This window comes from Peromyscus eremicus, chromosome 7, assembly GCF_949786415.1.
Source record: "Peromyscus eremicus chromosome 7, PerEre_H2_v1, whole genome shotgun sequence".
NCBI lineage: Eukaryota > Metazoa > Chordata > Mammalia > Rodentia > Cricetidae > Peromyscus > Peromyscus eremicus.
Window position 1 is genome coordinate 96,750,904 of NC_081422.1, and position 15,739 is coordinate 96,766,642.

General features: G+C 42.9%; 1 pseudogene; it reads left to right on the forward strand.

The window, feature by feature from the left end:
* The first annotated feature begins 3,196 nt into the window (after positions 1-3,196).
* LOC131914469 (heterogeneous nuclear ribonucleoprotein A3-like) lies at positions 3,197-4,465 on the forward strand (annotated as a pseudogene).
* Positions 4,466-15,739: the final 11,274 nt, after the last annotated feature.

Sequence of the window (15,739 nt, forward strand, 5' to 3'; positions counted from 1 at the left end):
GGGGAGATTTTTCAATTAAAAATCAATGTCTTTAAATTACAGAAGACCTTTGGCATTCTCTTTCTCTATGTGTCTGTTTTGATGTGCTGTGTTTTTAAAGGATCATCCATTGGACTCCAATTGTTCTATTAATTACACTAGTTCTTTGTTCATTTTTGTTAGTGTCCATAGGATCAGACCCAATCAGAATTATTAGTTATTATTATTATTATTATTATTATTATTATTATCCCAGATATTGCTGATTTGTGCTTTTCCCCCCCTATTTGCCCTTCATTGGTCTGACCAAAGTTTAGCCAATTGCTCCACAACTAAACATGGGGTGCAGACACCATCACTGAATGCCAGCTTTCATTCCTTCTGGGGTACCCCCAAGAGAGCTCTAGCTAGATCATATGATAGTTGCGTTTTAGTGTTTTGTTTGCTTTTATTTTTGATTTGGGGCTGGGGTTTTTCTTGTGTTTCTGTATATGTTATGTGTGTGCGTGTGTGAGTCAGGGTGGGTGGGTACCACAGCGCGTGTGCTAAGATCAGAGGACCACCTCAGGTGTCCATCCTTGCTGCCACTTTGTTTGAGCCAGGGTCTCTTTGATGTTACTTCATGCTCCAGGCTGGCTGGTCTGTGAGTTCCTGAGGATTCTCTGTCTCTGCCCCACCCTCTCCAGTAGGAATGCTGGGATAACAGACACACCCTGCTGCTCCTGGCTTCACACGGGTTCTGGGCATCCAAACTTAGGTCCTCATGCTATCATGTCATGCGCTTTACCAATGAGCCACCTCCCCAGACCCCTCTTAGTGTTTTTGAGACAGGGTCTGGCTGATTACCTAGGTTGGTCTCAGACTCACAGTCCTCCAGCTTCAGCCTCCCAAGTGATGGGACTTTTACCACTCCTCTGCAGTGTGCCAGAAACAGGATATAGTTGAGCGTTCTGAGGAAACTCCGTACTATTTCCACGTGACTGTGCTCTTTTATTTTCCCACCAGCTGTGTGCAGGGTTGTTTCCACCTGAATTCTCACTGAGATTTATTGTGTCCTTGATGACAGCCTCTGGCTGGGGTCAGTTCGAATATCACTGTGGTTCAGCACTTCTCTAATGCCTGAGAGATTAAACATTCGTCCATATCTATAAATACATTTACATGCATGAATAAAAATACATATATATATATTATATATATATATATATATATATATATATATATATATATATACTTTATATACTGGGCTTTTGCGCCTTTTAGGAAGTTATCTGTTTGTTCTTTTTTCCTGTGACAGTTGTTGAGTTCTTGGTAAATTCTGGATGTCCCTCTTCTGCCAGATGACTATCCAACAGAGATTTTACTCCATCTTCGAAGCTCCCTCCACTCTTCTGTTCCTTTTGCTGAGCCCAGCTTTTTACTCTGATGAGATCTCACTTCTCAGTTCTTTTTATTACTTCTTGAGCTCTCGGGGTCCTATTCGGTTGAGTTGGTGCCTGTAATTATACCTCTAACTTTCCCCAGAGCTTTCTTCTAGTAGTTTCAATGTTTCCCATCTTACATTAAGGTTTGGGTTAAACCTGAGAATCACGAGGAGAAAAAAAACAAATCCACAATTGTCCAATTAAAGCAAGCTGTATTTTGGGGTGCACCTCGGACTGGCCAACTGGCTGTCTCACCCCAAGTCTGGATTTGAGAGAGCGGCCCCTGCCAGCCTCTTGAGGCTCTTTATATAGGAGAGATAAGGGTTCACAGAGGGAGACCATTGGCTGTTACACGCTGTTAGAAAAATAGAATGAAAGGGAAGGATCAAGGCTAAGGATATACGTCATATGAAGGGGGTCCCAAGCAGTTTACATCAGAGCTAAGAAACAGGAGCTTATTCTTAATTAAAATAGAAACCTTACCTTGCAAGAACTTAACACAGGACAAACAGGAATTTATCCTTTAACTACAAACAGAACCCTTAACCTGCACAGGACAAACAGGAACTTATTCTTAACTGTCTTAACTGCAAACAGAACCCTTAACCTGCAAGGTCTATTTCTTCTGTTTTAGTCTCCCCCGTTAACTTGCAAGGTGTGTTGTTCTGATTTGGGCCTCCCACTTGGATGTTTTTAGTTGGCTTTGGGGCAGGGTGAGAGATAGGAGTCTAATTTCAATTATCCAAATGCGGATATCCAGTTTTCATAGCACCCTTTGTTGAACAGGCTGTCTCCCCCACAACATGGGTTTTCAGTATCTTTGTCACGGATCAGATGGCTGTGGCTATGTGGGTTGATTTCTGGATCCTCTGTTCTATTTTGGCGGGCTGCGGGCTGGTGTTTGCGCTGGCACCACACTGCTTTTGTTGCTGTGGCTCTACACCGAAGAGTCTACAGGACTGCGACACACACCCCAGCGCTGCTCTTTTCGCACAGAACTGCCATGGTGGTCTGTGCAGTTTGTGGTCTTCTGTGCTTCCCTGAGACTCCAAAACATACTTTCTAGCCTGTGAATAACTGCATTGGTACTTTGAATAGGGATTATTGAATCTGGAGACTCCTTTTAGGAATATGGCCATCTTAACACTACTAATTCTGCTGGGCCCTTTGCAGGGGTGATTGCTCCATCTTCTATTGGCCTTTTCGGTTCCTCTCTCAGTCGTTTTTAAAGTTTCATCATAAGGTTGTTCACTTCCATATGCTTAGGCTTATTCCTGGCTCTGACCTTGTTTGTTTAAGGCTATTCCTAATGGGATTGTCTTCTTTATTTCTTTCTCCAAGAGCTCATTATGGATTTCTAGAAAAGCTACTGAATGACAATTGATGATTGATTGATCCTTTGTTTTCACGTGCATATCAAGGGTGTGCTTTTTTTCTTTTCTTTCTTTCTTTTTTTTTTTTTTCTTTTTGATAGCATCTTTCTATGTAGGCTGTCTTGGAACTCGCAATGTAGACCAGGCTGACCTTGAACTCACAAAGATCCTCCTGCCTTTGCCTTAGGAGTGATGGGATTAAAGGTGGGCACCACCACATCCAGCCTATCAGCTATCTTTTCTCTGGCACCTTCAACTTTGTTTTCTGAGATAGGGTCTCTCATTGGAACCTGGGGCTTACAGATTAGGCTATAGTGGCTGCAGCTACCCATCGGGGTCATCCTGTCTCCATTCCCCCAGTGCTAGGACTACAAACATATGCCCGGAACTCAAGTTGGAAGAAGCGAGTCCAATCTCAAAATGGAGAACCATGATCCAAAGGAACCAGAACAGTTGGGGAAGCTGTTTATTGGTGGTCTGAGCTTTGAAACCACAGATGATAGCTTAAGAGAACATTTTGAGAAATGGGGCACACTTACAGACTGTGTGGTAATGAGAGATTCCCCAAACAAAACGTTCCAGGGGCTTTGGTTTTGTGACCTACTCTTGTGTTGAAGAAGTGGATGCTGCAATGTGTGCTCGGCCACACAAGGTTGATGGGCATGTGGTGGAACCAAAGAGAGCTATTTCTAGAGAAGATTCTGTAAAGCCTGGTGCCCATTTAACCATGAAGAAAATTTTTGTTGGTGGTATTAAAGAAGATACAGAAGAATATAATCTGCCATACTTTGAAAAATATGGCAAAATTGAAACCATAGAAGTTATGGAAGACAGGCAGAGTGGAAAAAAGAGAGGATCTGCTTTTGTAACTTTTGATGATCATGACACAGCTGATAAAACTGTTGTTCAGAAATACCACACTATTAACGGGCATAACTGTGAAGGGGAAAAGGCCCTTTCTAAACAAGAAATGAAGTCTGCTGGATCACAGAGAGGTCGTGGAGGTGGATCTGGCAACTTTATGGGTCGTGGAGGAAACTTTGGAGGTGGTGGAGGTAATTTTGGTCGTGGTGGAAACTTTGGTGGAAGAGGAGGCTATGGTGGTGGAGGTGGTGGCAGCAGAGGTAGTTACGGAGGTGGTGATGGTGGTATAATGGATTTGGAGGTGATGGTGGCAGCTCTGGTGGTGGTCCTGGTTACAGTAGTAGAGGAGGCTATGGTGGTGGTGGACCAGGATACGGAAACCAAGGTGGTGGATATGGTGGTGGTGGAGGAGGATATGATGGTTACAATGAAGGAGGAAATTTTGGTGGAGGTAACTATGGTGGTGGTGGGAACTATAATGACTTTGGAAATTATAGTGGACAACAGCAATCAAATTATGGGCCCATGAAAGGGGGCAGTTTTGGTGGAAGAAGCTCAGGCAGTCCCCATGGTGGTGGCTATGGATCTGGTGGTGGAAGTGGTGGATATGGTAGCAGAAGGTTTAAAAAAAAAAAAAGCAGAAAAGGGCTCCAGTTCTTAGAAGGAGAGAGAGGGAGGAGTTGTCAGGGAAGCTGCAGGTTACTTTGAGACAGTCGTCCTAAATGCATCAGAGGAACTGTAAAAATCTGCCACAGAAGGAGCGATGATCCAAAGTCAGAAAAGTTACTGCAGCTTAAACAGGAAACCCTTCTTGTTCAGGACTGTCATGGCCACAGTGTGCAAAAAGTGCAGCTATTGATTCATGCAATGTAGTGTCAATTAGATGTACACCCCTGAGGTCTTTTATCTGTTGTAGCTTTGTCCTTTTCTTTTTCTTTTTATTACATCAGGTATATTGCCCTGTTAATTGTGGTAGTGGTACCAAGAATAAAAAATTAAGGAATTTTTAACTTTAAAAAAAAAAACCACATGCTTACATGCTTTTTCTGTGTTTGGGGTGGGGGGTGGGGGGTGGTAGAAAGCATTAATCATGCAGCAAGAACTTTACTAAGCCATGTCCCAAGCTAGTGATTTGTGTGTGTTTGTGCGCACGCATCCTGATGCTTTCTGACTTTGACAGATCGAAACGATTTCTAGTGAAGCCTTAGGATCATCTAAGCAGATGATGGTATCATTTACAGCACATAATTTCTTTTCTATTTGTATCCCTTTTTCTTTTACTTGTTTCATTGTTCTAGCTTAAATTTCAATTGCTGCACTGAGTAAGTGTGGTGAGAGTGGGAATCCTTATCTTCTGCCACATTTAAGAGGAAATTGATTCAGATTTTCCCTGTTCAGTCAGATGTTGGCTATGGGTTTGTAATGGAGATTTTAGTATGTAGAGTCCTGATCTACCTATTGGTGTAGGACTTTTATCAGGAAAAGATGTTAAATTTTGACAAAGACTTTTCTGCATCCATCGGGATGATCACATGAGTTTGTCCTTAACTTCCCTCAAATAACTATGGTTGATGTATCTTACATATTCTGCTATGCCGTATCTGATTTTCATTCATTTTAGGACTTTGAAAAATCCCTTCCCTGATTTCCCTAGTCACTGCTTATTCATAACTGTACTGTTTGGGGTCCATGTGTGCTATAGACTCCTTTCCTCTCTCTCGCTGCTGATTTCTGGCTTCACTCCAATCACATCTGATAAAGAAATTATTTCGGGCGAAGGACCCATTCCCCCACCCCTCGGTGGAAGGGAAGGAGTACAAGAGAGTCCAGATGAGGGTCAACCTTCAGCTGCGCTCACCATGGCAGAGATGCTTCTGTTTCCAGTGGGCGGTAGTTAATGCATAACTGACCAATGTGCTGAGAATAAATGACCATTGAGTATTCAGCTTTAAATGGAACATCTAGAGCACCCCCTCCAAAACCCAGGGAACCTGACAGAAGAGGGCTCAGGGAGAATGGAAGAGTCTGGAAATGAGAAGGAACACTATGAAAAACTGTCTTCTAGACACAGCATCAGTGTTTCACTCAGGAACTCACAACAGCTGTATTTATCTGCACAAGACTGTATGACACTGGGCCCAACAACGTCACATCGTACATGGGGACGGGACTAAAGATGATTAGTGGTTACTGGAGGAGGAACCACAGCCTTTGTTGATGTATCCACTAGTAAGTTGTAAGGGAAATAACCACCACCACCATGTTTATGTAGGCAACCCTAATTGAATGCATCAAAAGGCACGAAAAGAGAAGACTGACTTGCAGAGAAGATGGGCTTCAGAGAGCAGGAGGAAATGAAGGAGGATTATGTGGGGATTTTAATCAAAGTACAAAATATATGTATGAAATTGTGAAGCTTTAAAAAATTATTTCAAGTGTTTAGGGTTGTTTCTATATTTGCTAAATTTTGCTTTAGAACTTAAAATATCTATTTGGGAGTAAGTTATGTGAGTAGCTGAAAAGAATGTGTCTCTGTCTCAGTTGTTGTATGGGATGATTTATAGCTGTCTGTCCACTTGATCTACAATATACTTTAACCCTGACATTTCCTTGCTGATTTGGGAGATATTGGAGATACTCATTATTAATATAAATCATGCTCAGTAGTGTTTATAAAATTGAGTGCACCAACACTCAATGTATAAAAATATAATACACACACACACACATGCATATACATAATTATTATAGTGTCCTAATGGATTCTTCACTTTATCACCATGTAGTGACTTTCTTTGTCTCTCCTCACTAACTCTGGCTTGAGTTATACTTGGTCAGATATGACAATAGCCACTCCTGCTTGCTTTTAGGTTCCCCTTGCTTGGAATGTCATATTCCCTCCCAAACTTTCAGTCAGTGTGTCTATGTCATCACTGTAAAGTAAGTTTCTTGCAGACAGCAACTACTTGGATTTTTTTTTTTTTTTTTGAGACAGGGTCTCTCTGTGTAGCTTTGCGCCTTTCCTGGAACTCACTTGGTAGCCCAGGCTGGCCTCGAACTCACAGAGATCCGCCTGCCTCTGCCTCCCGAGTGCTGGGATTAAAGGCGTGCGCCACCACCGCCCGGCCGGATTTTTTTTTTTAAATTCAGTCAACTATTCTATGTCTTTCAATTGGACAATTAAGACCACTTACATTTACAGTTATTATTGAAATGTATGCATTAGTTTGTGTAATTTTGTTCTTCTAGCTGTAGAGAATATTCTAATGCTCTTATATTTCACCCTATTCACCTTAGACTCGTGTTTACTACATCAATAATCTTTGATTCCTCTGATTCTTATCTGTTTATCTGCTCTTCTAGTGAGATTTCTCTTTTACTGAGATCTCATGTCTTACTTCTGTCTGTGTGTGGGATTAAGTATCTTATATTTAATTAACTAAATTAAGTATCTTATACTGAAATCATATACTGGCCTAATGGTCATGAATTCTTTTAGTGTACGCTGATCTTTGACAGTCTCCATTTCTCAACTGATCTTTAAGGATAAGTTTCCTGGACATGGCTGGCTAAGTTAGTAGTTTTTTTTTCCTAAGGCTTGAAAGATTATTCCATGCATTCCCACTAGACCTTTACAGTGTATGCTAAGGAGTCTTTAGCACCTCTCTTGCATCTTTCAGGGTTTTTTTCTTTGTTCTTGACAGTTTAACTATAATATGATGTGAAGAGGCCCTTTTTTAAAAATGGAGGGGGCTTTTAAATCAATACTAACAGTTGCTTAACTACATATACATGACTGAAAGTAAGAAATCTACCCAAATGCTCAGTCATGAAGCTGAAAATCCCCACTCATTTCCAGACAGACTCATGAAGTTCATTCCCAGCAGCCAGCAAGAGGGGCCAGCACTCCCCAGTGTATCCAGTGTAGCTGAGAAGGGAATGCAATCTCGAGCTTGCTTGATCTCCTACTTCCAGCGAAGACCATGATCAGAAAAGAAATAAGTGGCTCCTGTCAGTGTCTTTCTTAGATGACAGATCTTGGCTGAGGAGTATAATAGGATGCTGCTTCTCACGTCCTCCATTCACAGTGGGATCAAAGCCTTCAGTCCAGCTGTGGCCCACTGTTTGTTCAAGGGAAGGTACTGGTGTGTCTTCTGCAACCTTCAGGCTGTACTGATCAGCTGTGTTTGGCTTCTCTGTCATTTTGATCAAAATACCAGGAGAATGTGAGCTGCAACAGGAGATAGGACCAATCAATCCTATATACTAACAAGTTAGACATTGAGGGAGTCATTAAGATGGTCACATCCTGCCCCTCCTCAGTGGCCTTCTGGAAGTTGAGGATCTCAAGGCCACCAGGTGGTGAGTAGCACCTGAGCCTCTCCATACATCTCACTATACTGGCGTGTCTGCCAACAGCTTCATGTTGTATACATCCACAGCAGAACACACTCATCATAGCTCCCATAGCTAGAATATGCTCCCATGGGGCTGCTCTGGATGCTACTCACATCCGTGGAATGTGTATAGGCAAAGGGAGGTCCTCAGGCAGAATCAAAGGGGCTATGCCCAAGCTCTGAGCCCAGGGCCAGCTGCCTTTCACTAGTGGAAACAGACACGCCAAGCATCCTGCTGTCCAGCCTCTCAGAAGGCTATTACTTCCCCCCCACATTCCACCCAGCAGAGCAGCCTTACAGCTCCACCGGCATTTGCCAAGCCTATAAAATCATGGCCAGCCACTGGGCTGTGGCATTTCATGTCCAGGATGGCAGAAGTATCCGTGTTTTGGATCTCAGTCAATGGATTGGCAGCATTGTCATAATTGAAACTATACAGGTAGACTTAAATTCATTGGTAGACTTAAGTTGCTAATATTTCATTAATGGCTTTTGCATTTACATTCTTCTTTATTTATTAATTTTAATTTTATGTGCATTGGTGTTTCGCCTGCATGTGTATCTGTGTGAGGATGTTGGGTCCCCTGGAACTGGACATTCTTGAAGGATACATGTCAGTAAATTTCCTGTAATGTCTCTGTCAGTCTAGACTGTTCTTAAAAAAATCAAAAAGGATTCTTTCTTGTTTTCTAAAAGTATTGCATTATGGTTGGTATTTTTGAGTGTTTTAAAAAGGTTTTTTTGAGATATAAATTATAGAACATAACATTTACTTTATATATGCATACCCTTTGCCATTTTTATAAGTTCTGTATAGTTACTCCACCATCCAGTTTTAACACATGCCACTTACCCTGTAAAACTTGCCCAGACTCATCTCTTACTCCAGACAACTACTAATTTAGAGATTTACTCTCTAGAAATTGTACACATAGACTCATGTTATCCATGACTTTCAGCTTCTGTTGCTTATTTGGTGTGGATTTTCTTAGGTTTATCCAGCTGCAAATGAACCATCAGTTTGCTACTCTGCATTGCCCTATAGTGTTGTCCTGGCTGAGTATAGTATGCATTTAATTCACCAGTTGATGGACACTTAGATTGTCTGTGGGTTTGGGCTATTATGAATACAGTTATAGACATTCAATGTCTTTACACCAATATGCATATAGAGATCCATGTTTCCATTTAAATTTGCAGGTCCCTAGAAGTAGAATTGCTGTATTGAATACATAAAGACCTTTACTCCTTCTTAATAAGAAAACAAGCAACCCAATTTTAAAAAATGCACAGAAGTTTTAAATATACATTGCATCAAAGAAAATAGAGCATGAACATAGCTAATAAACCTGTAAAACTGTACTCAACATCTTCAGTCATTAGTAAAATGCAAATTAATATCATAACATGTGTTAGCTTTCCACTACTATAACAAAATACCTAAGATGAACAGCTGTAAGGGGAGGGGGGAGAGTTCATTTGTGCTCAGAAGTTTCCACATGTGGTAGATCAGCTCTGTAGCTCTGAGACTATGGTGAGGCAGAGCTGGTGGGGAGCAGGTCGTTGATCAAAATTTCTCACTTCATCATAGCTGAGAGGCCAAGAAAGAAGGACTACAGTCTTAATATACCCTTCAAGGGCTCATCACCATGACCCAACTCCCTGCAACTAGTCCACACCTCATGAAGGTTCCACCACCCACTAACAGCAGTGAGGCTGGGAAACAAGGATTTAACATTTAAGATTTCTTACTCTTATTCTGTGGCTTGCTGTGCAGCTGAGTGGCTGGCCCCTGATGTCCTCCTCCTTCCCTGGCTAGTTGTCCCTTGTTCTTTCTCCCAGATTTCTCCTTCTATTTATCCTCTCTTCCTGCCAGCCCTGTCAAACATTTCTGGGCCCTTGCAAACATTTCTGATCCAAAGGATGGCAAAGAGTTACCATGCTACACGCACACATTATGATGCCTGTAATCAGGAAGACTGGTGATATTCAAGGTTTGGTGAGGATGGGGTTAAACTGGAACCCTCAAATGTTAGTGGTGGGCAAGTAAAATGGCTTAGCCATTTTTGAAAACAGCTTGGTATTTGAAAAGGCTAAACATAAACCTGGCAATTCAACATGTCATTCTAGGGAAAGTACAGAAACGAAATCTGTTTGAACCCAACCCAACCCCAGGGCCTAGGAGTGACCTTGGCAGCTGCCTTGGCGGCTGCAGGTTTCATGTGTGATGTACTTGTTTTTACCTCTGATGACCCACAGAGTTATGCAGCTTGTGGCTGTGATGTGTGAACACCTTCCTCACCACAGCAGGTGCTTCTGAAGACAGAAGAGGACTTAGAAAGGCCACAAGCAAGTTTATGTTAATCTTTTATTCTGTGTTTTGAGTGTATGATAAAATGGTGACATTTCTTAAGTCCAGGGAGAGGACGCATCTGTGCTTCTATCTTAAAGAGTCTGCCTAATTCAAAAGAACAAAGTTTTTCTCGTTATTTTTTTTCCTATAAGTTTTATAACTGCGGTTTGCGGGGGTGGGGGGAGGTGTATGGGTTTGTGTGTATGTACCCATGTATGTGGAAGCCGGAAGTCAAAGTTAATGTGTTGTAGAATATTATTTTAAGGTGTGTTACCTTTGTTTATGTTGCATTTGTTTAACTCTGTGAAGCTGTGTTACTGTGTCTGTGTAAAACACCTGATGGTCTGATAAAGAGCTGAACGACCAATAGTGAGACAGGAGAAAAAAATAGACAGGGCTGGCAGGAAGAGAGGATAAATAGAAGGAGAAATCTGGGAGAAAGAACAAGGGACAACTAGCCAGGGAAGGAGGAGGACATCAGGGGCCAGCCACTCAGCTGCACAGCAAGCCACAGAGTAAGAGTAAGATTTACAGAAGTAAGAGAATGGGAAAAGCCCAGAGGCAAAAGGTAGACAGGCTAATATAAGTTAAGGAAAGCTGGCAAGAAACTAAGCCAAGCTAAGGCGAGGCACTCATAATTAAGACTAAGCCTCCATGTGTGATTTATGTGGGAGCTGGGTGACGGGCCCCCAAAAAGAGCAAAAAAAAAAACCACAATGTCTTCCTCAATCTCTCTCCACTTTATTTTTGAGACAGTCTCCCTGTATCTGGAGTCAAATTAGATAGATGGCCAATAAGTTCAAAGAATCCTCCTGCACCCACTTCCCCAGTGCTAGGATTACAGGCATGCAGCATGAAAAAGACCTGGCCTTTTATGGGGGGGCCAGGGACCCAAACCCAGGTTCTCATGCTTGCGCAGTAAGCACATTACCAACTGAGCCATCTCCTCAGCCCCTAGCTTTTCGGGTTGGTTTCATTTTTTGAGATGGGACCTTACTATGTAGCTCAGATTGACCTTTAACTCCTGCCTCAACCTCCCAAGTAGTGGGATTTCAATCATGTGCCTCCATGGCTAGTTGCCTTAGCTCTTAAAGGAGGTCACTGTATTGTGAAATAAGCCCCATTCTTCCTGGAGGATTGAATGAGCATGTGGTAAATGACTAGATCCTGTGGCTTCAGTGTCCCCCACCCCCAAAGCACTGTGAGCAAAAGAAATGGCCTCCCCTGCTGTCTCTATTCTCCCTTTCCTGGGGTCCTTACCTGTGCTGCAGGCTTATGGTCCCAAACCACACTTATTGCTGTATTAGGACTATTCGGGCAGAGAGTGAAGACCCTACTTCTTATTGATGTTAACTGGTATCAGCATTTAAAAATAAGGAATATGGCTTAAAATCTGACTGGCCATCTCTTCCTGAGGAGCTTGTGAACATCTCTGTGGGGAATCCAATTGTGCTGTCACCATCTGGCTGATCTGGCTCTGCGGGGCACCTCATACCTGTCCTTCTGAAGGTCTCTCAGACCATGCAGCTGGTCAGCTGTCTGAACTGGTGATTCCTACAGCTGCTATCTCTCCAATTGATGTTCCCTGCAGGGTCTCATCCTCAGCTCTCCAGTTCCTATCCCTATTCAGCATCTCACGCAGCCTATGACAGGCTTGATGAGTTAGGATCACAGTATGCATTCTGAATATGAAGATTCTGCCCAAGGGCATACAGCTGCTAAGTGGTGAGCTGGCTTTGAGGCCCTCTCTCTGCCCTCAGATTCATTTCACTGAGCCCGAGCCCTGAGCCTGGGGGTTGTCCTCAAGCATTGTTGACATAAACTGCTGAGGGCGCAGGTGTATCATTAGTCCCGCCATGCACACTTGTCAGAGGTTCTAGGAGCAGTAGAGGAACTGGTACCCACATTCCCTGTGTTGGCATCTTCAGAGGCACTCATCTTCCGAGATGAGGGCTGTTTCATTCATGTTTGGAGGAACAATTAATAAATGGGTGGACTGTCATCTGGGCAGCTCTCACATGGATAGTCATTAATCAAAACAGATTCAACCACAGAAACAATTCGGCTGAGGCATAAAGGAAGAGGAGGGCTGGCCAACCAAACCAGAGTCTGTGGTCTTACAATCACAGTCACGTCTTCTAATGGCTGCACACTGAAGGGAGAGCCTTCTGTAAAAAGCCTAAATAATGTTTGAACAGCCATCAGAAGTGAATCTTCTGCAGAGAACTGGAGGAGACCTGTGGTGCTTTGAATGAGAAATATTCCTGCAGGCTTGAATATTTGAATACTTGGTCCCCAGCAGGTTGCTCTGCTGGATAGTTTTTATCAATTTGACACACACTCAAGTCAACTGAGAAGACAGCCCCTCAACTAAGAAATCACCTTGAGCAGACTGGCCTGTAGGCATTCCTGTGGGGTATTTTCTTGATTAATAGTTAATGGGAGAGAGTCCAGCCCACTGTGGGCAGTACCACCCTTAGCCAGGTGGCCCAAGGTTGTATAAAAAAGGTAGTTGAGCTGGGTGGTGGTGGCATATGCCTTTAATCCCAGCACTCAGGAAGCAGAGGCAGGCAGATCTCTGTGAGTTTGAGGCCAGCCTGGACTACAGAGCTAGTTCTAGGACAGCTAGGGCTGTTACACAGAGAAGCCTTGTCTCAAAAAACCAAAAAAAAAAAAAGGTAGTTGAGCAAGGCATGGGGGCCAGTAAGTAGTAGCACTCCTCCATGGCCCCTGCTCCATTTCCTTCTTCCAGGTTCCTGACTTGAGTTCCTGCCTTGGTTTTTCTCGATGATACACCACAACCTGTAACCTGTAACCTGTAACCAGAAACAAATCCTTTCCTGCTACAAGTTGTTGTCAATTAGTGCTTCATTTCAGCAACAGAGAATCAAACTAGGATAGTGGCACCGTTCGGGGAGGTTATGGAACCTTTAGGACAGATTTGCTAGACGGAGTATGTCACTGGGGGCAGGCTTTGAGGGTTTAGAGCCCTGTCCTACTTTCTGCTTCCTGCATATGGCTAAAGTCGTGACCCGCCTGCTGCCATGCCTCCTCCACCGTTATGAGCTCTCATTCTGAAACTGTAAACCAAGATAAATTAATCCATGAGTCACTTCTGATCGTGGTATTTTATCACAGCAATAAACAGTACCTAACACAAAATCCACATGAGCTACAGTGTAAACATGGTTTGTCCCCTTGAAACTCAATTGAGGGTCATAACGACAGCTCAAGTACAAAGTGATCCCCACTCAAGCATGCGAACCTGAGTTCAGATCTCCAGCTTCCCTGTTAAAAGGGGGGTGCTGCAGTGCATATCTGTAACCTCACACTGGGTAGACAGAGACAGGAGGATACTCAGTGCTCACTGGCCAGCCAGTCTAGCCCAAATGGTAGGCTCTTGGTTCAGTGAGAGACCCTGTCTCAAATAATAAGGTGGAAAATGATAAAGGAAGACGACCCTGTGTCAATCTCTAGCCTCCACACACCTATCATATACACACATACTAACACACAATGCATGCACGCACACACAAACGCATATGCATATGCATGCAAACATCATGCACACACACAAAAAGAAAAAGTCATATTGAATTTTGCCATTAGTGGTGTTGGAAGGCAGAACCTTTAACAAGTGATTAGGTCATTGAACATAATGCCACTCTCAGATTGGATTAATTCTAAATTCTGGAGAGACAGCAAGCTCTAAACTCTCATGAGGCTACATCAGTTGAGTGGAGTAATTCTAAAGCAAGGCTGTCCCATGTTTATCTCCTTCTCATGCAATCACTTCTTCCATCTCCCTGCTGTGCTCAGACAGTACCAGAAGGTTCTTATGGGTTGTACTTATCCAATCTTGAATACTCAGCCTCCAGAACCACAAGCTTAATGAAGCCTGTTCCTTTGTAAATGACCTTGGGTGGCAGTTTGAGCGAGAGATGTCCCTCATAGGCTCATGTAGTTGGGCTGCTGTTTGAGGAGATTATAGAACCTTTGGGAGGTGTGCTAGTTAGTTGGGTTTTGGTTTGTTTGTTTTGCCAACTTGACACAAGCTAGAGTTATTTGGGAAGAGGAAGCTCAATCGAGAAAATGCCTTCATCAGATTGTCAGTAGGGCATTTTCTCAATTAATGATTGATGTGCCACAGTAGGGTAGTGCCACCTCTGGGCAAGTGGTCCTGGGCTGTAATAAGAAAGCAGACAGAGCAAATCACCAGGAGCAAGGCAGTAAGTAGCACTTCTCCAGGGCTTCTGCTGCAGTTCCTGCCTCCAGGTTCCTGTCTTGAGTTGCTGCCCTGACTTCCTGATTTCTCTCAGTGATAGGAGTGTGACCTGAGAGTTGTAAGATGAAATAAACCCTGTGTTGGTTTGCATGAGAATGGCCCCCATCGGCTCATGCCTTTAAATACTTGGTCCCTGGTTGGTAGAAGTGTTTGGGAAAGATTAGGAGGTGTGGCCTTGTTAGGTGTGTCACTGGGGCTAGGCTTTGAAGTTTCAAAAGCCCACACCATTCCCAATCTCTCTCCCTACCTACCTCTCTCTCTGCCTTGTGCTTGTAGATTGAGATGTGAGAGCTCTAAGCTACTTCTCCAGTGATACATCTGTCATCTGCCTGCTGTCATGTTCCCTACCATAATGAGCATGGACTCTAATCCTCCTGAACCATGAGCTCCAAACTAAACTTTCTTCTATGAAGTTGCTCTTGATCGTGGTGTTTTATCACAGCAAAAGGAACCCTACAGCAGGAGGGGAAGACTTGTATGCCACTGGGGGCTTTGAGGCTTTATGGCCACACCATACTTTCTGTCATCTCAAGGCTTCCTGTATGTGAACAAAAATGTGGCTGGCCAGCTTCCTGCTCCCACCTGCCACAATGGCACTCCTCCCTTGCTATGAGAAACTCTATCCCTCTGGAGCCATAAGCCAAAATAAACTCTTAAGCTGCCTTTGGCCACGGTATTTATCACAACAACAAAAAGGTAGCTAATGCACCTTGCTCCAGGAATTCTGATATGTTGTCAGAAAATGGACTAAGACAGTATGAGACAAATTTCATTACATTTTCTCTGAAATGTGTAATTACAATGAAAAATCCACACAAGAGGAAAGGTATGTAGTTTATAAGAAACCTTTCAATGGAATCTTTGAAAGTTTTTTTTTTTTAAATAAAAACCCTGACCTTTCTTGAATTACTTTTTATATTAGGATTTATGTTTGAGACAATACACAATCCCTGTCGAGATATTTTTAGTGACGACATCTTTAAATTTTTCATAGACCACATTGATAAGACAAAAAAGTGTTAATTTTCCTTGCAATATTCATTCAGAAATCTTAACAGTATAGA